Source organism: Topomyia yanbarensis, chromosome 2, assembly GCF_030247195.1.
Source record: "Topomyia yanbarensis strain Yona2022 chromosome 2, ASM3024719v1, whole genome shotgun sequence".
NCBI lineage: Eukaryota > Metazoa > Arthropoda > Insecta > Diptera > Culicidae > Topomyia > Topomyia yanbarensis.
This window is the reverse complement of record NC_080671.1, coordinates 187349713-187372918: the sequence shown is the minus strand read 5'-3', so window position 1 is coordinate 187372918 and position 23206 is coordinate 187349713. Positions and strand designations below refer to the sequence as shown.

The window sequence follows — 23206 nt, the reverse complement described above, 5'->3', positions numbered from 1 at the left end:
ATTTTGAGTCAGATTCATGATAAGTGACACAGGGGAGACCATCTCAAAAATTGGAAGACGTATAAAGATAAATTACTGATATGACATTCATTCAATTCATTTTTCTTTCCAAAAACTCAAAACTACTCCATTCGGCCGTGTAGTTCTTGAGATATCGCCATTTGAAGTTCGACGGTACGAACAATTCTAATGAGTTGAATTGAACAGAAATCCTCGACTTCACTTGCTTTAACGACATGTTAAAAATTCATTTTTCATCCGAATATCGCAAAATTTTGTGATACTTTTACTCAAACCGAGAAATCGAAAAAAAAATTGCCGATTTTTGTATGGAAAAAGTAAAAAAACATAAAGTAAGCTTACCCTATTCATAGGGTTCTAGAGTGCCACGCACTAAACCTTCTTAGCTTCATTGTGTATAGTTTAGACAGTGAAAAAAGTGGCTGTTCGTACATTTTGATTTGCACATTTCTTTCTTATACATTGTTGAAGTTGGTGTAAAAAATGTGAAAATCTTCAATAACTTTGAAACGAATTAGTATTTTTACATTCAGTCTTCGACATGTAGTTTTGATACCTCCACATTTGTCTTGAACATAGTTTGCACGAAAAGTCACAATGAAAAAAGTTATATTTAAAAAAACTAGGTTTAAGAGGGTTGCCATACAAAACGCCTTATAAATCAATAACCTTTAGTCCTACAAGCTCAAGTTCCTCAACAAAATTCTGCACTATGAGCATTTATAAAACTTTGTCAAAGACACCAACTTTTTACCTCGTCTGTATAAAAAGTTATTTTTTTTAGTTCGATCACAGTAAGCCATTCCTAATTTCCGTATGATTATTCCTAATAGGGAATAATCATACGAACAATTCCTCCAAAGACACCCTTTGAATATATTCGATGGTTTGTGAATTAAGTTCACGTTTTTGGCGTTTCCGACCACTGTGCAACTGTTTCTCAGCTATGGTAATATTATGAAAAGCGTATATATCGTTTTCATGGCTGTCATGTAGCTCTGTTATATTTCCCAAAATTTTGCAGTTCTCCGTTTTCGTGTGCGTGCGCTAGGGACGAATGTTGTTTCGGAGCGCTTCTTTTGAAAAATGTGTAAACCGAAAAACAAGATTTTTGTCGACAACAACAATTAATTAAATCAAGTGCATTATCGTAACTGGATAACCCAAGTAACAATTTAAGCTTTATAGCATGCTACAAGTGCAATCTAAGTTTTATGAGGGGCTATAAAACTACCATAAAACCTCAATTGTTACTATGGAATATCTTTTATTTGACATGTTTTGGGCGAGACTATCAACTTTTTTGTTTAATCGGTATGTGAATAATAGAATATGGGTTAGTCCAATTCGGACCTTTTGCCGTACCTTTTACGCGAACACGAAAAACAAATTGAGAGGAAAGTGTGCGCAGTCGGTCGAGCTTTCAGAAAAACATAAGTTTTCGCAAATCGGTTGACAGATTTCGACGTTATAGCTCATAACCTATTTTTAGGTGATTGGGCTCAGTTCTTACTTTTTAGCGTATATTTACTACAAAGTTTTATATATCAAAGAGATCTTTTCATTTCACAGTTCAAAATTTTGTGAAAATCAAATAGAAATAACTTATGCTAAAATAGGAATTCAATTATATTGCAATAAAAATCGATAAGAAATGGGTGGTCCGAATTGGAACAAGGTTGGGGTAATTCGGACCTTTCATGTACTTTTGCACAGAACCGTTTATACACAATACCGTAGAAGATCGGAAAAAGTTGTCTTAGAAAAAAAATGTGCTTAATTGATCAGGATTTCAGGGAAAAAATTTATTTGTGAATCGGTTGACACGTTCCCGTTCTACAGCTCATAAACCCTTACTAGCTCCGAATTTTCCTAGTCCCCCTATATTTTGATTTTAGGTTTTGAATTTCCGATAAAATAGAGATTTTGGTAATAGTTGGTAATTAAAAAAAATCTTATTTCTTCAATAGTAAAATTTTTGGTACTAGGTTTGCTTTATAACGTTTTTATATGAGATTTACAGTGATGTCTAGATTAAGACAGCCCCAAATGAATCATATTATTGGAGCACACTTTCTTCAAAAAAAAAATCAAAGCCGTTGTAACATTCTTCCTTATTTTCTAGGTCATAAGGGACCATTCATAAATTACGTAACGCAAAAATTGCCCAAAATTGACTCCCCCTCCACCCATGTAACAAAATGTCACAAATTTCTCTATACCCCCCTCCCTTATTACGAAATAAATTCCGGGAAAACAATTTTTTACTTCAGTAAAAACATGTTACGTAACGATCTAGCTTACTCCCCCTTCCCCATATGTCACAACATGTCACAATTTGTCGTACACCCTCCCCCCTTGATGCGTTACGTAATTTATGAATGGTCCCTAACCTCATAATCATTTTTTATTATTATGTACAGCAACGAAATTTACAGATTTTTTTTCAAGAACGAGTAAAGGCTCATATAACCTTGGCTCATCAACTAGGATAGGCCTAATAACCTCTGCCCCATCCCAGGAAACCGGAACCAAAGGAGTGACATTAACCCTCTTAGCCAAGTCACTCCCAACGATTTATCAAACCTTTATCAAATTGAAACGGTTGTGTAAGGTTGTCCACGTTTCTTCCTTATTCAAGGTTCAAAATAATTCGTTGATTAAATTCTTCATTAAATGAATAGTTTGATTGCCGTATAATTTTGAATCATCTTCATTTTGTACGTTGCGCAGTTGGCCTGGCCGCTTTAATGCTTGTGTCATATTCCATATGTGCCACAAACGTTAATAATGACAAGAAAAATTGTGGGCGTTGGCTGTGTATGTGTAGACTAGACTAGAACGAAATTTATAGATTTTCGCTTATTTTGCATCTATATGATATGAATAATCTGCTCAAGAAAGTATTAACACGAATTTGGCTTGGCGTCAGTCAAAAGCCAGCTACCGCGATGCAATTATATTTTCCTCTCGTGGAGTTGAAAAAATTCTCTTGTGAAGCTGATTCTTCTGGATTTTTTACTAGGATTTATGAAATTAATGCTATTTGTATAATTATCTCAAAGAGTCGCAGAGAGAGTTTCACCCGAAACCGTCCCCAAGCTCTGCCGTAGATCTTCGGATCTTTTCTCAATTCGACAAATAACTAATCCCATTTTTTTTCTCTTCTCTGTTTCGCAGGTAATTTCCGCGCCAACAAATGCCGTAAGTATACGTTTTATTCCCCCCACACCTGCCGAGTGCGTGTGTTTTCCCTCAGTGCTGGTGAAAATCTGTTTCCGACTAAACTGGAATCCGGGCCGGGTCTCCCCGACATCCGAATCAGCATCTAGCGATCGAGTACCCGTCTGCCGTCCGTCCGCAACGCCGTTTCGTAGGATAAGCAGATCGTATTTTGCTAGTACTGAATAAACTCGTCGCCCTGCACATTTTTCGGTGCTTTAGACACCGGCATACACCCTGCAGATAAGCACAGATCAGCTCCCTGGAAACGCGTTGGACTGGAATGCTCGGGGAGAACTTGCATGCGGTTCGGTTGGGAATTACGCCCTACTCCCGGGAACGGATTCACAAGTCCTTCTTTTGTTCATATTTTAAGGACGAATCGCTGAACATTGCTCACTTGTAATCATCATTATCATATCCATCAACTCACCACGGGTTTTCTTGATTAATCTCGTTTGGATAATCGTTCTTTGGTTGTGAATTTTCTTTCGTTTATGTACAAAACCAATGATTAATTTCACGGAAACTCTACACACTTTTTGTACAAAGCTGTTGCGGTGAGAAAAACGGAATCGGAACTAAGTGAGGTGCTTGTGTGCGTGTGTCTGTGTACAGAGAAAACCGAGCAAAAGTTTGTAACTTACAGGACCAAGGAATAAAGCATGATGAAGTGGGACCGCTTGTGCAATATCTCACCTGGTAATCCTTTATACTTTCATATCTTATACATATACCTCTTCATTCGAACGCTTTGAATCTTCTGTGCACTTTCTTCACATGGTAGTGTCTGTCTACGAATGGTAGCGTGGAAAGTTCTATGCATATTTCCCTATCGGTGAATTTCTCTTTTTCCTTTCCTAGCGATGATCTATTGTTTCTGTTCGTAGAGACTACTGGTAGATAACCGTACAGAATTTAACAAAAAAAAGATAATTAATGAGCTTTTTCGTACTTTTGTAGTTGGAAATATTCTTATACGATGTCGGTCACGTACTGATAGCCGCACCCTCATACCGTAGATAGTTTTGCAAAAATAATACTAGAATGGTCTCTTTGCACTAACTTATGCGCGCTTGAATAGAACCGTATTGAACGACTGCACTAGGGTGGAGTCGTAAATTTTTGGGAATAGGTGAAGTTGATTATTTCGGCATTTCGATATGTATTTCAACAATTCGCGCAAGTGATTGAATCGAAATTATCAATTTTCATGTACATTCGTTTAAAAACAACCTTAACATTTTGACTGAAATGAAATGATAATAGAACGGTCTAATTGGGTTCTAATTGTTCCTATGATTTTTTCTCATTTAGCTTGTATCTTCCAAAAACGAACATAATTGGTCTACTATTACGGTCATATAAAAGTTTATTTGAAGCACTCTGTGCGACTATTTGGAAGAAAGCCCGCGAGTTTGAGGACATAGTCCAACTTTTTAAAACCATGTATCTGTGCGTTATTTCAGTTGTCAGCAGGCTAGTGACCAGTAAATCATATTTCTTTATCTTTTAGGCTTTAGCTTGATTATTTGTTTTTTTTTTTATTTCAGTGATTAAATCTCTCATTTTCCCAAAACTTCCTAGCCAGGAGATTTACATCATTGGGTCAAAATTAATAGATCATTAGAGTATGGATCATTGTTTTCATATGTCATCGCTAATACCGTTACACATACCAAAGCATGCTCCAGAATTGTTCAACTCAAACATTGTTATGCACATTACGATGTGAAATCAATAATTTATACCGGTTTTAATTGTATTCATATTCTAATAAACTGTTTGATAGTTTTGGTAATATATTACGGGATAAACATGTGTTTTAATTAGTGGATTTGGTTATGGTGTTCAGAATGGAGAATATTTGTTATTTTCGAGGGTAATCTATTCAGTAAGTATGGAGATGGGTTTTTGAAGCATTTCTATAAATTAAGAGCATTCAGTCATTCATTAAAAGGATTCTCCGTTTGTTCGAAACCAGTCGCAAAAGAAATCCGTCCATTGTGGGCAAAATACGGTAGCCAATAAAACAGCTCAGCCTGCTTTCAACTTCGGCTCGAGCCAGTGCTTTAAAGCGTTACGCCACAGCAGAATTAAAAAAAATCGATATTTTTATTAGTCTAAAATGCGACCGAAAATAAAAGTCGCAAGGATAGAACATGCTTTGCAAAACCCGTTTCAAAAACATTAGAATATAGCAATCGGAAATAAACTTCAATCATAAAAATCGGACAGAAATCTTTCAGTATAAAAATCTCTTGATGTTATATCTTGATGTTCAAGATTAAAAGTCGGCTACTTTGTAACAATCGGAAATATTTTTTCCGATTTTTTTACTGAAAGTTTTTTTTATTCGACTCTTACAAAGGAAAGTCCCAGTCCGATTTTTATGCTTGAAGTTTATATCCGGGTTTTATATTCTAATATATTTGAAACGGGTTTTACGAAGCATGTTCTCTCCTTGCGACTTTTATTTTCGGTTGCTCAAATGGGCTTTAGAATGTTGAAAATAAGATACCAAAATATGAAAGGTGTCAATAGTAGCTAAAGGTTTAAATTTTAAATTTTGCCACAACACTTTTTATGCATAACCCGAGCGTAACTTTAACCACGCTTTCTCGAAACCAAATTTTTTGAACTGATATGTATCACGGAAAAATCATTTTCGATCTTTTTGAAATTTTTTCTGAGTATTCAAAATTGATTTGTTCAGCGAATTACGTAGAATTTTTGTATCGATTTTTATGACATTTTCGGCGTTTATTTACTAAAAGGAGCTATTTCGCGAAAAATCTAATTATCGGAAAAAATCCTACATATATCGCCTGGTATTATTATAAAGATACAATAAACTTTAGTGTTAAGCTCTAGGTCAGAAATTGTGAGAGATAGACTTCCGTCCATGATCTCTTTCCAAAGAAACGCTCCTATCGGAACGTACTGCACGGTCGCCGTCTTGTGACAAAATTATTTAAGAAAATTGCGCTGTATTATAAATATCATTTCACAAGATCTTGATTCGCCTCATTTTTTCGTGCTCTGTAGTGGTACAACATTTTTAGCGCATAAAGCAATCGACACAAGACAGTTCCTTCGACCTAGTGTGCTAACAAGGCTCTGTCACCCACCAAAGTTCGATGGGGAATGAACTAAAATTAGACACCAGACGATAATAAAAAATCCTGTGCTTGGTATCTAGCGGGGAAAATGAATAGAACAAATGTGTTGGGTGACAGCTGCGGTTGTGTGCGCTTTAGAGGCAGGACATGACTACTGTCTCGAACGTCAGCATAGTCCAGGGTTTGTGGGCCGGAGTCGCAAGAATTTCAGGTGCGATCCTGCCTCTGGGGTGATTTTTTCACATAATTGCCTTCGTTTAGCTCAATATTTTGGTCTGTTTTACCCATTGGATACCAAAGTCCAGAGGGTATTGTTTAAAGAACATAAGAATCGTGACTTGAATTCCTGTTGTTGTGATCATTTGAAGCGAAATATGCGATTCGCTTAAACAAAAGCCTTCCTCGCGGGATTCATTATTGAATGCGTAAATGGGTTTGTGGCTTACTGAAATCACTTGTATCCAATTACGTCATATAATGAATGAATTATGGATAGCGTTCACAAGTTTCACCGAGACAGAGAGCTTTTTTACAATCGTTAAAATGGTCCTCTACTCTTGAGGCTTGAAATCTAGCTGTTTTGGGGGGAATTCATCGAAAGGTATCTATTGAACACATTAAAATTTTAATTTTGCATACCGAAAAGAACAACATTGGCGACCTTGAAGCGTCATAGATTACATTGTTGAAACTGCAATCAGCAAATTGATATTTTTCTTAGTTATGTTAGTTATGTTTCCTCGAGATTATTTTTTTTCATTTTGCGAATTGTAAAATTTGTGTAACGATTTGCTTTTTTTTTAATTTTGTGTCGTGTTTCGACATATTAGAGACTATAAAATTGGAACAGAATAAGAAATAAAGCAAATCGTGCTCGGGAAAACATAGCGGTATGTTAATTTAAAAAAGTGAAATTGAAGAAAAACTTGATAGTAGAAACCCCCTTAAGTGTCATCATGCCCGTATACATAGAAGATGTCAGCATCGAGATACGACGACTTGAATTGGCCTTCATACTATCGCAAAATATATGGCAATAATGTCACCATGTGGTGGAATCCCGATTATCGCTAATGGTGTTCGTAAGGCGATAATTCGTAAGGAGGTCTATTCCTTCTATTTTGACCATAAAAAACACACTACTCATTACTCAGCTCACGCTATGTACGCTTCAGTGTCAGATACTACAGTGCGCCAAATTTGTATACCGTACACCATGAAAACGACTCATAGCAAAGTAAAATCAGTTTTTTTTTGTAATACTTTGGACCGAAACCAATCACATGGATCATATCTTTACCTTATTGTTATGCTTGTTATTTTTAAATAAATTCACAATTACCCACAAGGAATATTTGTACCGCACAAAACCGATTCAAATATTATTATTCGCAAATCAGATTTCAAATGCGAACTTAATACGTTGGTAATTTTCATCGTGTTTCAGCAACATCTGCTAGACGTCATGTCGTTGAATCAATCAATTACTCCAGGACCGACATGTCGATTTATGCCCATGCTTGTTCAATTGCTGTTTTCAGCTGAAGTGGTACATCGAATTGTCGCCTTTTTGCAAATACACGCTGAAACGAAATCCTCCCAATAGTTTAAACCACGGCAGATTAAAAAACATCGATGTTTCGTGATTCGAGGACTGATTTTGTTCGTTTTGAGGAATGTATTGCGGCATTATACTGCAGAAAAATCCAGGTTTCCCCCCACAAGTTATCGCCAAAATCAATCAGGCACTTTTCCAGTGAGTTCTATATGCTTCTCTGAACACGTTACACAAGCTTGCCGTGAGGTTCAAATGTGGCACAAATAACGATAGCGCCCCGCTGAATGTTTCGAGAATATCCGTATCACACAGAAGTCGATCTCACTTTTAATTGGGTCGTAGAACTATTATTTTAAGACGTTAATAGTGTACGGTGTACTTATTTCGTTCACTGGACCTACTCCACAAATATCTTTTTTCTATGACATCAATTAAATTACCGAAATAAACAAAGGGGTTTCTTCAAAATTTGTTTATTTATAATGCCCATACACGTTCCCAAAATGGTGCATGAAGTGCCATAAATTCTGGAACAATCACGTTTTTACGTTTCTAAAACAGGACCATGAACCAAAATCATGTTCTTTATAATCATGTTAATTTTCGCTTCAGAAACGCGCGCATAACGCTTTTATTAGTGGAAATATATGTTTCTGTTTTGTGAACCTCAGTCACGATTTCCGCCATGTTATTAGCAAAAAGAATTTCAGTATGAGAACTAGTTCACGACTTTATGGACATTATTCATAAAATAAAAGGTTGATTCATGATTTTATTTATAGATTTAGGAACATTACTTCACAAAATTTCTGGGTTTTCACACATTTCTTGGTTTATATTTTATGGTGAAGTATTTCACGAAGCTCGAAATATTATTCACCTATTCAATCCTCGTGAACTAATTCATGATACCTACACATATAAACATATGAAATTTATCGTTGACGTAATTTCAAACATGACACAATTTACTAAACCGTAATGCATGAAATGACGAAATATAACTGTGTTCTGTTTAATTTCACATGAAAGATGCACTTTAGATGCGCAATGCTATAAAATTCCACGTTTCAATATTTAAAACAAACCCCATATGTGGAGTAAAACTACGTGATTTACGAAATTCAATGTCATGTAAAATTAGAATCGAACGTAAAACTGTGTCATTTTTACGTTCGTATATAGGATACGTCATTTTACACGATTTTTTCTAGGTATGTAATATATTAGTCACGATTCAATATAAATGCTCGTGAAATAGTTAAGAAAATCATCTGCTGTATCATGAACATGAGTTACATCACTCCACGTATCAAATTCGAATGTAAGCTCGAGAATATAATATGATAGCGTGCATGTGAATTTCGAAAATTGTAACAATGATCCTGCAATCATGAACATAAATCACACTATTGACAATAATTTCAAAAATCATCGCTAAAATCCGGAAATCCGGGACATAAATAACTTTTCTCGTGACTAAAATATCGCTATAACGTGAATAGAAATTACGAAAATAGTGACTAAGATCCTGAAATCATGATCATAAATCACATTGCTTTCGATTAAAATATCAAAAATCGCGACTAAGATCCTGGAATCTTAAGTTCGCATAAATTATGCTATTCTGACAGATAAATCCGACAGTAAACTCATGGCAGTAACGTGATGATAGATTACGAAAATCACGAATAAACACCTGAAAACATGAACATCGTTTAACTATCGGTTGTGTATCCCCAACATATGAACCAGAATCATAACAAAAACTAAACAAGTCTAGGGAACAATTACACTAATTCAACCAAACCATCGAATGTAATTCTATGTTTATATTCGGGCCGAACTAGTTTTTTGGAAACACAAATAATTTCATGAATACAAGGTTTATTATTCATAATTTTAGGAACTTGATCACGGTTTTCGTAAATCGTTCTTTTCACGAAATCTTGATGTTGTTTTCATGAATTTATGAACATTTTCGTGTAGTCTTAACTTCTCTGACAGTAACGGATAATCAATGCATCGAAGTGATGAGTGTCTAAAATTGGTGCAGACTGTAAAGAATTATGAATTCCTACTTCCACCCTCAAATCGATTGAACGGCATCATAGTGACAAAAGAAATCGAATTTTTGTGATTTGTTTTTTGTTCATTTATATGATAAAATTTGCGAAAAAACGTGTTTTATATCTGATGTTGACAGACCCGTCTGTATATGCCCCATTCACCAAATTTTGTACAACGTGAACTTCAACTTGTTTGGTCACCCTAACCATATACTGTTAGGGTACAGTTTGTTTTTTTTATCATTTTAGATTTTTTCGAAATCCAACAACATTTTTCACGAAAAGATGAATTTCGATGAATTTAGCAATTCAGAGCTATACAAACTGCAGTCGATCATAGTGGCATGTCGACAAAAGTGGTCAAAGCTTTGTTGAACCTTGAACAGTATTTAAAAACAGAATGATCTGTATTTGGATACACTTTTGCTTCTAGATTTGCTCTAATATGATAAAGGATGCACTACATCTACAAATTGCTTGCCATATCAGATTTTCCTTTTGGGATTTTTTTTTATATAAATAAATATGATGAAAAAGCATTTTTCTGTGAAAAGTCGTTAGTAGATACATGGTATAGTGTATGAATGGAATGGAATTTGTAATGTAATTTGTGGTTGCCTTTGGAATTTACCACGAATAAAACAATTGGTGTGCTATTAGAAATTCAATTTCTTTCTTTCATTTGAAAATGAATGTCAGGCATAGTGAATTTTATGTTAATCGATTTAGATTTTTTTTAACCACTGTAGGAATCAAGGTACAGAATGAATAAATTAAAAAATTAACATTTTAACGACATTCAATTAGCTAGATATTACTGGGTAGGGAAAGTTATGAAAATTAGAGCCATAGTACTTAAGTGAGAGCAAGGATGTGAAGTAAACAGATCGGAAAACAATAGACGTGTCCATCTTTACCGTGACAACCGACGGTTGTCACGGTAAAGATGGACACGTCTGTTGTTACCAGGACACATGTGAGTGAACTCGGGTGATTCGTAGTTACTGCCCAAGCTCGACCCTCATTAACAGAAGACAAAGATTAAGCCCGTACGATATTAAGCCTGTTCTAATGACCCTGCCACTTCTAGTTTTCCGATCTGTTTACTTCACATCCTTGCTCTCACTTGAGTACTATGGCTCTAATTTTCATAACTTTCCCTACCCAGTAATCTCTAGCTAATTGAATGTCGTTAAAATGTAAAAAAGAAAATGTGTCTACTATAGTCGAAAGAAAAAAAAGAAAAAAATTAAGATATAAATATGTATTAGTTTTACATCTATGATGTCCTCCTTAATATTATTCATTTTTGGCGCGTACTTCTTACATTCTTGAAATTAAAGTTATCTATATCGTCCGACAGTTGAGAAAATCTCCTTATTACACAAGCAAAAACCTGTAAAATTGTTTGAATTACTATGATTACTCAATTTACTAATGTAACGATGTTTCTATCTCTAGTAATTCACGTATTAATATTATTTTAATATTAATTTTAAGTCTCGATTTAGTTCAATAATCTTTTTATGTAATATTTTCTCGCCAATAACTTGTATTGAACAATTTTAGAACTAATGGCAGATATTTTTGCTATCTTATATTAGCTATTAGCGCTGCAAATGAAGGACCAATCCACTAGCTTTTACTGTCACCATGCCGCGCTAATCGATCACTTCCTCGCGCGTTGTGACAGGCATCGTCCTTTTCGCCACAGAAGGCTTTATGTGACGAGCGTATGGTTGCAATTATACAATTTGCCTACTCAATTACTTCCTTTCGGGTTGCATCTCGACGAGCTCTCGTCACTCACTGCACTTGTACTAAATTAATTCTCACTCGGTGGTAAATACTCCTGGAGCAGCGCGAAACCGTGTACGAAATGGCGATGGTCTCTAAATGTACACGATGGCAACTATACCACCTCTTTCGGATTGGACCACTCGGTGAAATAATAATAATGATGATGATGATGATGACGACGATAACGATAATGGCCTTTGCTTCGTGAGTGAAGTTCCTTTTGCACTTACAAGCACCCAACGAAATCCGAACCAAACTACAGCCTCCTCACAGATCCCACGAGGCGCTGATCTGAAAAGGGTTTGACCTATCCACCGTTAGGAACTTTTGACATTTAGCAATGCAACATACCCCAACTATCATTATGGCAATTTAATTTATTTGGTATGCAACGGCATATGCAATGTGTACTGGTAACCAATACAGTAGGGATACGTGAAAATCGCTGGGCACTCCTCCTCCGGTAGCTTTCAGGTGACTGTGATCTGCTCTCTTGCTTCGTATAGATCTATTGACTTGACTAGAGCATCGGAAGCAACGGATTTTCTTTTAAAACAAAATCTAATTAAACGTTTGCACAGCTCACGACTTTTGTGCCCCCGAGGTAGTTGCTATTAGTACCTCTGTTTATGCCGTTGCATGTTTTGAAGTAGCCTGTTTTCTGCCTGCCTGCGCTATTAGTCCCTGCTTCATTTGGTACCGCGGCGGTCTCAATCGATGATGCAGGCTCAGCGGGCAAGCTGTTATTGTGCTTTACATGGTCAAAGCGTGATTGAGGTACTGTCAGTTAGCGTGTCATCGGTAGTCATAAATTGATGGAGTGTTGCACAAGTTGCATTCTACTGTTATGTTTAATTAAGGTGGTTTAGACGTGGAACACCGGTGTACGTTTGCCAAGGAAATTGACCTTTTTATGCTTTGAACTTTAGTTATGAAAATTACTTTACCATATACTAAAACAATTAATTGATCATTATTTCCAATTTACTATTTTTCCAATTCATAGTCTTATTCATCATAAAAAGCTGGTCTTCTCGTCCCAGGAACAAATTCCTTGCCAAATCATAATTTTTGTCGTGAACTCAACCGATTTCATCGTCTATCAAAATACATCCAACGAATTTCGTTAGAACTTAATCGTACAACTTAACTCATTTCTAAATGATCTACCTTTCAACTCTTCGCTTCGAAATCTGTCAAAATAGATGATCATGTTTCATGATAAGATGCAGCACTAAAACATTGTCGTGTTAGGAATGAATTCTAAAGTTAAGGTTAAGTTTTGCTAACTTTGTTAGTATACCTTGTCCACCTTATTTATTGCATCAACTCCAAAATCTTTGACCACAGTCACTATCCGATCAAAATATCCTAAGCAAATATGGTAATAGTGTGAAGTGGCCCAATTTGGACCCCAGCTGTTTCTCAGCTATGGTAATATTTTGAAAAGCGTATATACCATTTTCATGGCTGTCATGTAGCTTTGTTTTATCTCACAAAACTTTGCGGTTCTCAGTTTTCGTGTGCGTGCGCTGGGGACGAATGTTGTTTCGGAGCACTATTTTTGAATAATGTGAAAGCCAAAAAAAAAGATTTTTTTCGGCAAAGACAACATAATAAGTCAAATGCATTATCCGTGATTTTGGATCTGCCGTATAATATCTTTTATTTCTTATCTTGTTTTGGGCGAGACAGTCAACTGTTTTCGTTTAATCGGTGTGTGAATAATAGAATATGGGTTGGTCCAATTCGAACCTTTTGCCGTATATCCCTAGTGACAATTGAGGTTTTATGACACTCTTGAAGTCCTTCTAAAAAATTAGAATGCACTTGTAGTGTGCTATAAAACCAGAATTGTTACTTGGGATACGATCTGATACGTAATCGCGAAAAACCCTTTAAGGCGAAAGTATGCGCTGTAGGTCGAGCTTTTAGAAAAACATAAGTTTTCGCAAATCGGTTGGCAGATTTCGACGTTATAGCTCATAACCGATTTTTAGGTTATTTGGCCCAGCTCTTACTTTATATTGTGTATTTACTACAAAGTTTTATCTATCAAAAAGATCTTTTCATTTCACAATTCAAAATTTAGTAACAATCAAATAGGAATAACTTTGGCCGAAATAGAATATCACTTCTATTGCAAAAAATCGATAAGAAATAGGTGGTCCGAATTGGAACAGGGTTGGGGTAACTCGGACCTTTCATATACTTTTGCCCGGAACCGTTTATACACAATACGATAAAAGATCGGAAAAAGTCGCCTTAGAAAAAATGTGCGCTATCGATCAGGCTTTCAGGAAAAAATATTTATTTGTGAATCGGTTGACACGTTCTAGTTCTATAGCTCATAAACCCTTACCAGGTCCGAATTGCCCCAGTTACCCCTAGGGGAGACTGAGGAGACTTGATCCCCTTTTTTATTTTTCAATCCTACTCCGTGGAATGGTAAAAAAACTATGTATTTTTTTTGTAGTTTTATATTGTTTCTAGGGTTGACTGATCATCATAAAAAAATACATGGAAATATTATACTGGACATGAGCTATGAGCATTTTTGGAAAACAACAAAAAAAATGGAAAATTCTTTGATTAGTGGAGACTCGATCCCTAATTTGGGGACACTTGATTATTTTTTGAAAACGTATTTAAGAGCGCATGTAGGGTAATAAGCCTATTTATACCCTGTTTCTATTATTATCCTACCAATCTGAAGCCTTTGGTTAGAAAAGCGTCTGCCATCTTTGCTCAAAGCATTGGCTCAAATGGTGTTGCGATAATAGGGGTACTTGATTAGAGTTTTTGCTGCGCTCAAACAGAAGATTTTCACCATTCTCAAGACAATTTTGTTATTATATTGGCTCTTAATAAGAGGCGAATGACCTTTAGGCTAAAACCTCCATAATCGAAATAAAAAAATGGCTCCTAATAACAAAGCTAAGAAGCTGAAATAATAAAATTAATAATGAAATAATGTGGTACCCTCCCTAATAGGGCAAAAATAGGTACCTAACCCCATTCAATGTTATAAATGTATTGTGGTATTGATTAAATTGTTGTGATTAGATATTACTATTTTTGTTACTACATATTACCCATCCCTCACCTGATTTTTATTACAAATTCCCCAAATCTCTGTGCAATGATTTGAAAGCTGTCGTTATTATGGTTCAGGAACGTCAAATGTGGGATGCATGGTTGCTACGTATGCTGTAGTAAACATTTACAGTTAAGTTTTTGTATGATGAAGCGTTCATTTTTGACAGTTTTTTTGTTATTTTATGGCAACAATGACTTGAATTGTTCTGGTGTGAATTTGGTTATTTTCAGTAGTGTGTATGAAGCATGGCGAAGGGGATCAAATCTCCACGAATTTGAAGGGATCAAGTGAACCCATAGCATCTATTTCAGCAAACTTTAGTACAAATATAGTTGAACAAAAAAATCAGCTCAATCATAGCGTATTCATATAATTGACATTCTCCTGTATTTCTGTATGCAAAAGTATAATATGCAGTGGGTGACTTTATCAATTGTATAAAAGTTTGAAAATTTGGAAAATAAATCTTCTTCAGTTCTTCTGAGATTTTTTTCTTTAATTCGGTAAAAATTCGGTTACACATGTCCAATTTATTTTTTTGGGTTAAAGAAACTTATGTTTAGATAAGACTACGTAACTTTCTAGTATATTCGATTAATGTATTCTGATCCGCCTTTGAGTTACAATGATGGGATCAAGTCTCCTCAGTCTCCCCTACTATTAATGCGTACAAGTTCACAGCTTTTATATTCAATCTGATTGTTGATAACATGGAAAAAATTGTCTATTTTTCGGCAAATTTGCTGCATAATGAAAAATCATTCACTGATGGCTTTAGGGGGGCGTCTGCTGTAGTGCGCAAAACAAATCGACTTCTCTTTTATCCGCTTAATTTTTAGTATTGAACCTCTAGAATAGACTCCCGCAATGTCTGTGGCCCCGCTGAATTTCTTTTGTTTTAAACAGCCATGCATTCCTCGCGCTCATTTGTAATAACACACGCAGATTTTAATCTATTGGCAACAATTTTCGAAAAACTGACAGTGATAAACATACAGTATAAACAATACACTCTAAACTACTTCTACTCAAATTTTAAAGAGAAAATACCCAATGGTTAATTTTCTACAGCGTTTTTTCCGTTGTGCGATTTGATATAGCAATTTAATATATTGATTTTTAATATCGTTTTTCTCGAACCGCGTTTTTCGAATTGACGAACACGATAACTCAAAAACTACGAATTGACTTGTTTTTTGTATGAGAAAGCACAATATGTGCACCATAGAAAACTGAATAAATTTTTTTCTCTATTATTTTGAAGAAAAAAGCCCGAATTTTACAGGAAAATATGAGAATTTTCGATTTTCTTGAACCTATTTTCCGAAACTCGAACTTTTTTTCTATTTCATCAACTAACTACAAGTCTAAGCTTTACAAAACTTATTGAATTTCAAGTGTCAGACAATTTTATCGAGAGTTATCGTGTTCGTCGCGACGCTTCTCGACGTGGAAATGGTTGGACGTCTTCTCTTGACTGAAAATATTCTTTTTTCGTACTCAATGAATGTATAACTAAATCTTAACATTACAAAAAAAATCTATCGTTACCTTACCTTCAAAATCGTAAACCAAAATAACCTTCGGTTTGAACACTTTACACCAGACGCCCCCATTAACCCGTCGGAAGTCGCGCTAGAGCGCTGGGTGCACGCTGCTCTGAAAATCTAGTGATATCGTCTTTACGCACCAGCGGCTGCTCGTTCAGTGGGCCATTGCGCGCAGACTTCCGGAGGGTTACTAAGGTTATATTATACTGTGGCTGCAATGAATTTCGTCTCATAATCGGCCATGATAAAAATGTCTATCAAACCATTTCAGGCAGCTAAGATGTTACTTTGAGAAGCTCTTAATTGTAGTAATATTTAACCTATTCATGCCCCTGTTGTTTATGAACAACAACGTTTTTAAACAGCTATAACTTTTAATTGAGGCAAGATTTACTCGCAGTAAGGCTAAAAAATGTGACTATTGTCTTTCATTTGAGCATTAACAGTTACAAGGATCAATTTTAGAACTGAAGTTACTGCAATTAGTCTGATAGGATTCCGATCAAGCAGTGCTGCCAGGAACAGTTTACGTTGACAACGGAAAATGAATTTTTCATATATCTTCGTTATGGTGCAATATTAGTGAAAACTGATAAAACTTATCAATTAAGACTGTCTTTGGCTACGTTTTCCATGCGATTGAACTATTATAAATATTCTTGGAGAATTGTATTGAGCATAGGAAGGTAAAAATTGAGAGCGAGTAAAGGCGCTATAACCTAGGCTTAATGAACCAGGGCAAAGTGTAAATACCTCTGTCCCATCCCGCAGGACCAAAGGAGTGACATTAACCTTCTTAGCAAAGTCACTCCCTACGTTTTAACCTAACCCCCCATAAACTGAAACGGTCGGTACGGTTGTCCTCGTTTCTTCCTCATTCAAGTTTCAAAACGATTCGTTGGTTGAATTGTTCATTGAATGCACAACTCAATTGCCGTATAATATTGAAACATTTTCAAACCCAACTCTGCACAGTAGGCCTGGCCGTTTTAATATTTGCGACATATTGTAATATGCTTCAAATATTAATGTTGACAAGAAAAATACTAAAGAATATCTGCAGTGTTTTCCGGTGTTCTGCAGTGACATTCAATACTGGCTGTGTAAGGATTAGAATAGAATAGAGCATAGGAAGGTAAAAATTGAGTTGTTTCTAGCACTGCAAGGGAAGCACCTATCTTTATGAAAAAAAAATTTTTGTTTATCTTGATCTCACCGTTTTCAAGGAAAAATAGTTTTGAAACCCTACATGCACTAGAAAAAAGTTGGGATGAAAGGGTTAATGAATCATCATTTCCATATATTTAAATTACTGAATCTAGGATAAAGGCTCGAAGGACAAAAGGTCGAAGAGACAAAAGATCAAAAGACAAATGGTCGAAAATACAAAAGGTTGAAGCACAAAAAGTCGAAAGTACAAAAGGTCGATAAGGCTAAAGGTCGAAAGACAAAGGGTCGAAAGACAAAAGGTCCAAAGACAAAATGCCGAAAGATAGAAGGGCGGATAAATTTAAAGTCGAAAGCAAATTTTTAGTTTTCATTTTTATGCAATAAAAAATACCCAAGGAACTAAAAATCAAATATTATGGCTAATATATTCATAGATAAAACATTAAAGGATTGGCAGTGTTCGGACAAAGGTGAATTTGAATTTTTGAAAATATCAGTTAGGCCTAGAAAAATAGTTTATAATATACAGTGAAGATCCGATTTTATCTACCCCCGATTTTAACAGCTTTTTGTCCCGATTTTGTCAGTCTCACATGAAAATTGATAGTTGGTAGTTTGATGGGCTCTAGCAGACGAACCAAGTTCAATTCGAGTAAATCCTTTCTTGAGCATATATTTCTCATCACAGGGATTCGAAATATGAAAAAAAAAAAAATATATTTTTTTTGATTGCGCGCTGTCACACACCCTCAAGGGAAATTTAAACTAAATAATCAGAAAGGGTTATGAGGCTATATCTAGGGACCAAAGGAGAATATTTTAAGAGCTTCGGTTTCTTAAAAAGAAAAATAAATATATGTCCCGATTTGTAAGTTAAAATAAGTATAACATAGTAAAAGTGTAAAATAAATATATCAATTCACTGAGAATTGATGTGATGTAATCTTCGAGACTAGTGTTTTCAGATGCTTTCGTGGCTTGAAACAGTTTCGGTTTGTTTCGTATTCTTCTTGAGGCGGCCTATTAGTAATTTCAAAAAACATAGCTTTATTCAGTTTATTTTTGAATTTTAACATTGCCAATGCGCCTAGGTTGCTCTAGGCCAGGTTTCAAAGTTGTGAAAATACTACCCGAAGATAGTATAATTCGAATAAGCTGCGTATGAAACGGATGATGAATGACAGATAACCGACGACAACAGAGTAGTTATCACAGATTACCGATCTAATTCAAAGGCACCAAATCATCATCAAAACAGAACAACACACAGACAATAGTAGCCAGAGAAGGCAAAAATGAAAAGAAATAGTCTATTCCACTTAAATACAAAACAATAACGAACTAAGCAAATAAAAATATATTGTTATTCATCAACTGCAACTGTCTTGGTCGTTTGCCCTTAGTTAAGCTTTTAATAAAAAATCTATATTAAGAAAAACTGCGATGAAATAAGAAATCGCGTGAAAAAGTTTTATTGTTTAATAGCTTTCGAAGTTTTGTCTCTTTCGAAGTTTTTTTTCTCCTTTTGATCTTTTTTCTCTTCGACCATTTTGCTTTCAACATTTTGTCCATTCAATCTTTCATCTTTCGACATTTTGTCCCTAAGCCCAAATCATTTTCGCTCGTTTTGGACGAGAATATATGTTAGATATAACTTTCTGCTCCGACAGAATCACACATAAGTTTGCAAACTGACTCGTACCTAACAAGCTTGCACCGTTATCTGATTATCTCTGGGTCTGTCATGGGTATGTTTCAAACAACTTAATCTCCAAGTGACTTGGATAAGGTTGTGCATTTCAAACTCTCTCGTAACTGCATCATATCATATCAAGTGGCTGTATGCAGCGAATTGTGTGTGCTTCAGCGCGAATCTTTGGGTGGAATACTGAATTTGGTAGAAAAAATCTAATTAAGAAGCATAGTTAGACATTACTAACGCTCAGATGGATCGGCTTGCAAACATCACTGGAATGATCCTCGTCGATGAGAAGCGGTTAAAAAGTATGTGCGCAAATGTCGCTACTCACAACGAGACATAGAAATTAAATTAGTTTCTTTCGAAATCGTAGTATTTGCTACTTAGTTAAATGACAAAAACTTTTCATGGTAAGCATTCTAAAATAGTTCGAGCGACAGACAAACTAGTTGCGATCGTTTGTGTTTTAGAAAAAGAGTGCTGAATTGTTGAACCAAAAAGTTTGCAGATTTTGGATAAGTTTGCAAAGCGATAAACGCACAATTGTTATCAAGTCCCGCCATAAACATTTTATTGGTGACCAGTGTAATGTACTCACTCACAAAAGTCGGCCCAGATTTTCCCTTCCAACAAAACCTGGTCCCCCTGAGCACATCGAGAGCATGTATAGCTCGCTCGGGCTTCGCTGGCCTTCTCGTATATTGACGTGGTGGACTGAAATTACTCGTGGAAGCACTCGTTGGCAGTCCTACCTCTGTGTGCGGGGAGATGACGAAGGATTCAACTAGGTAGATTGGCAACTGTTCTGACTGGTACTGGTGGGAACCAATTGATCCGTGGGATAAAAATTCTCGCTCGCTAACTAGGTAAATGATGCTTGTTTGCAGTAAGATTGCATTGCCTGTTACCACCTCCAAGCTATTACTGCCATCTGTGAATGTACTAATGGCTAATGGCACTTCATATTCATTTCAGCGCCAGCCGTTTAACGCGATGTATTTATTCAACATGGCACACGCGCGCTTTGTCATTATTATTAATAGATGTTGGGTTAGGTTAGTGAAAGAAAAAGTGGAACAGCTATGTCTGAGAATTTCTAGTCGATCGAACCAAGAGGGAACGAACTTTGGAACCCCCTAACTTCAATGTCGATCCATGGTTGCGCGATGTCGGTACACACACAATATTGCCAAGAGTTGAATTAATTTAGCTCAACCGAGGGCTTGGCGAATCTTTATCGAATCTACGATATGCACTGACTCACAGTGACGTAGTGCGCAGCAAGTGACTGGGTGTGGGTGTTGCGCGCAATTTGTGTGTAGTCACTCCCTAAAGTGAGATTTATGGTTTCGTTTGTTGGCCACGCGTCGTTAATGATTGTACCACTCAGCTTTCGTGTAACTGTTATTTAATGAAATAAAAAACACTGCTGTGAAGTTGTGGGTTTGAATGTCGCGGGTGTAGATTCAAATGTACTTAAATATCCGAGAAATCATTTGCGATTGTTACTTTGCAGTGAATTATAATGTGGGTGTTCTCCAAACTAACCTTTTCCTCCCAGATATAATTTTCGACAGAAGATTTCATTATTTTTAATGGCAGCATAATAAAAAAATACATGAATATAGTATACAGCAAGAACGAAATCAGCAACTCTGATGTAACTTTCAGAGCAAAAATCAATTTTTGCATTTCCAGAATTTACTAACACAAAAAGTGTGCAATCAACTGTGCTGAGTTCAACACTCGCCCATATCTACGTTGAAGTAAATTTAAACTCTACACTGCAGCTACTGACCTCTCGCCAATGTACCCTGCCCCTTTTTCGTCCCGTAGCACAATGCGCCACGAAACGAAAAAAAGGCAAAAGTTTCTTTCGATCACCGAACCAAACATACTCCGGGCTCCGCACGTGCGCCAAAAACACAGCCAGTGTAATTGAATCCTAGCGCGCAACAAAAAAAAAACACCGAACCTATGTAAACGAAAATGATGACTCTGGCACGATCCCGGCAGGCTCTTCCGTCCTACCGCTCTTCCGGCGGAACAGCACCAACCGTTGGTCTGTACGGGGCGGGGGCGAAACGGAGAGCAGGCACCCACACCGACACAAAAGTCCGAAGAAAAAAAGAGGTCTGTTCGAAAAGGGCTAAAATAATAACAAAGTTGCGCATTCTTGGTGTTGGTGGTCGTTCGTTCCAGCGTGGAATTCATTGCACCCAATGTGAACCCTTTTTTGGTCCGGATGCGGGTGGTTCGTTGTGCTGTGAGAGCACCCATCTCCGTACGAGTGTGCGCACAAGCAAACGCAAACAGATGCAATTCTGATGCCTCTCCCCAGCCGACCCATCACTTGAACTCCCGAAAATGCAGCACCTGCGCACGTTGAAATTCTTCCAGTAACAGACACCACCAACATCGACATGTGAATGTACTATTTTGTAATATCACAGATCAACGTTTGGTTGTAACAATATAAGAAAGGGAGTCAATCATCCCTACTACTATGGTCTGAGGTGACGTCTCTCCCTGTCCTCCACCTCATGCGCACCAATGCAATGGACGTAATCATGCAGAGTCACGGGTCATGTTGGTTTGTCCTCCCGCTCAATTCCGATTGATTGTAATTTCCGGCTCCAAGTAAATCCCTGGAGCGACGAGTCACATTCATTCCATCGCCTCGCCTCTGCTGTTGCGTGTTTAAACTTTCTAAAGGATCCCCCAAAACACCCACCCACGTAATGGCTGTTTTTACGATGGAGCTATAAACCAGTATATCGGTATTTTGAACCCTGAGCTTTTTGTGCCTTTAATAATCCATTGTATCAGCTTGAGCCCCTGTTCCACCTACTTTGTTGCGGGAGTTGGCTCGGTTGACAACCCATCGAGAGTGGGCAAAAAAAACCTTTGATTGTAGTCGTGCCTTCCAGGGTGGGTCATCCGGGCCTGGTTACAACACAATTACATTCTCTGGCCGCGTTACAATTACTTGGAAAGGCCCGGCGGAAAACCGACCGTCAGAAACCTGTTCGACTGGTTTAGGAAAAGGGCGGGAGAGCACCGGAGAACCGAGCAGTTTCAAGGAAATGTTAATCCTGGCAAAAGCTCGTATATAGCATACAACAGCTTTCGACAAAAAGGGAAGGAATAAGAAGTAGAACGTCATTTGCTACTTATTTGTAATCCCATTTCATGGGATTGTGATCGCTTGCTTTCGGAATTGGAATTGATGGAAACCCGATGGAAGATTTATACCCGTTCGGAGTTGCTTTAATTTGATTGGTAGTTTACGGGACAGAATCAGAGAGTATTTTTTGTGATGTCTTCTGTTTCCGCAACTGATAACGAACGATTACAATCGAAAATATGTACACTTTCTCACCATTTATATTTTTAGAGGATTGCTCGACACATTCCAACTCCGCTAATGATATTATAGGATTCTATTGTAAACAAATGTTCTCAATAAGTGTATAAAACCTATATTTTATATCTCATATTCATATTTGCGTTTTCCTGATCATCCATGAAATCATACCAGCAAGCTATTTTAGTCCTCGGGTGATAGCAATGATTTTGATTTGTCTATAATACCTTTTTACGTACATTTCTAAAAATTACAAGTGAAAGTAAAAATAATTCTACCAGCTCAATGAATTTCACTTATTTGTTTTCTAATTGTTAAGATATCTTACCCATCACCCTAGAATTCTTCTGTTGATACAAAAACAATATTAATTTTATTCGCAACTTGTCGTTCGCATTAGTTCGAGGACTGCTGTATATTTTCTATTCACGATCCACACATAATTTCCCTACAATGTTGCATTGCCTTCGTCATGCTTACCATAGCGGGGAAGCCATAAAACAGCCCTGCAGCACTCCCAGGCGAAAT

At 36.6% G+C, this 23206-nt stretch overlaps 1 protein-coding gene across 6 annotated transcripts in view; it reads left to right on the top strand.

Annotated features, from left to right (window-relative positions):
• Positions 1-23206, top strand: part of LOC131682428 (protein split ends) — a 283675-nt gene that overhangs the window by 203070 nt on the left and 57399 nt on the right. The window contains exon 3 of one of the 6 annotated variants that reach the window (XR_009304083.1): positions 3202-4454. The exons of the other annotated variants lie outside the window; for them this stretch is intronic. The gene's annotated coding sequence lies outside the window, so the exon portion shown is untranslated. Of the gene's footprint in view, positions 1-3201; positions 4455-23206 lie in introns of those variants that run through there. 6 annotated transcript variants of the gene reach the window in all.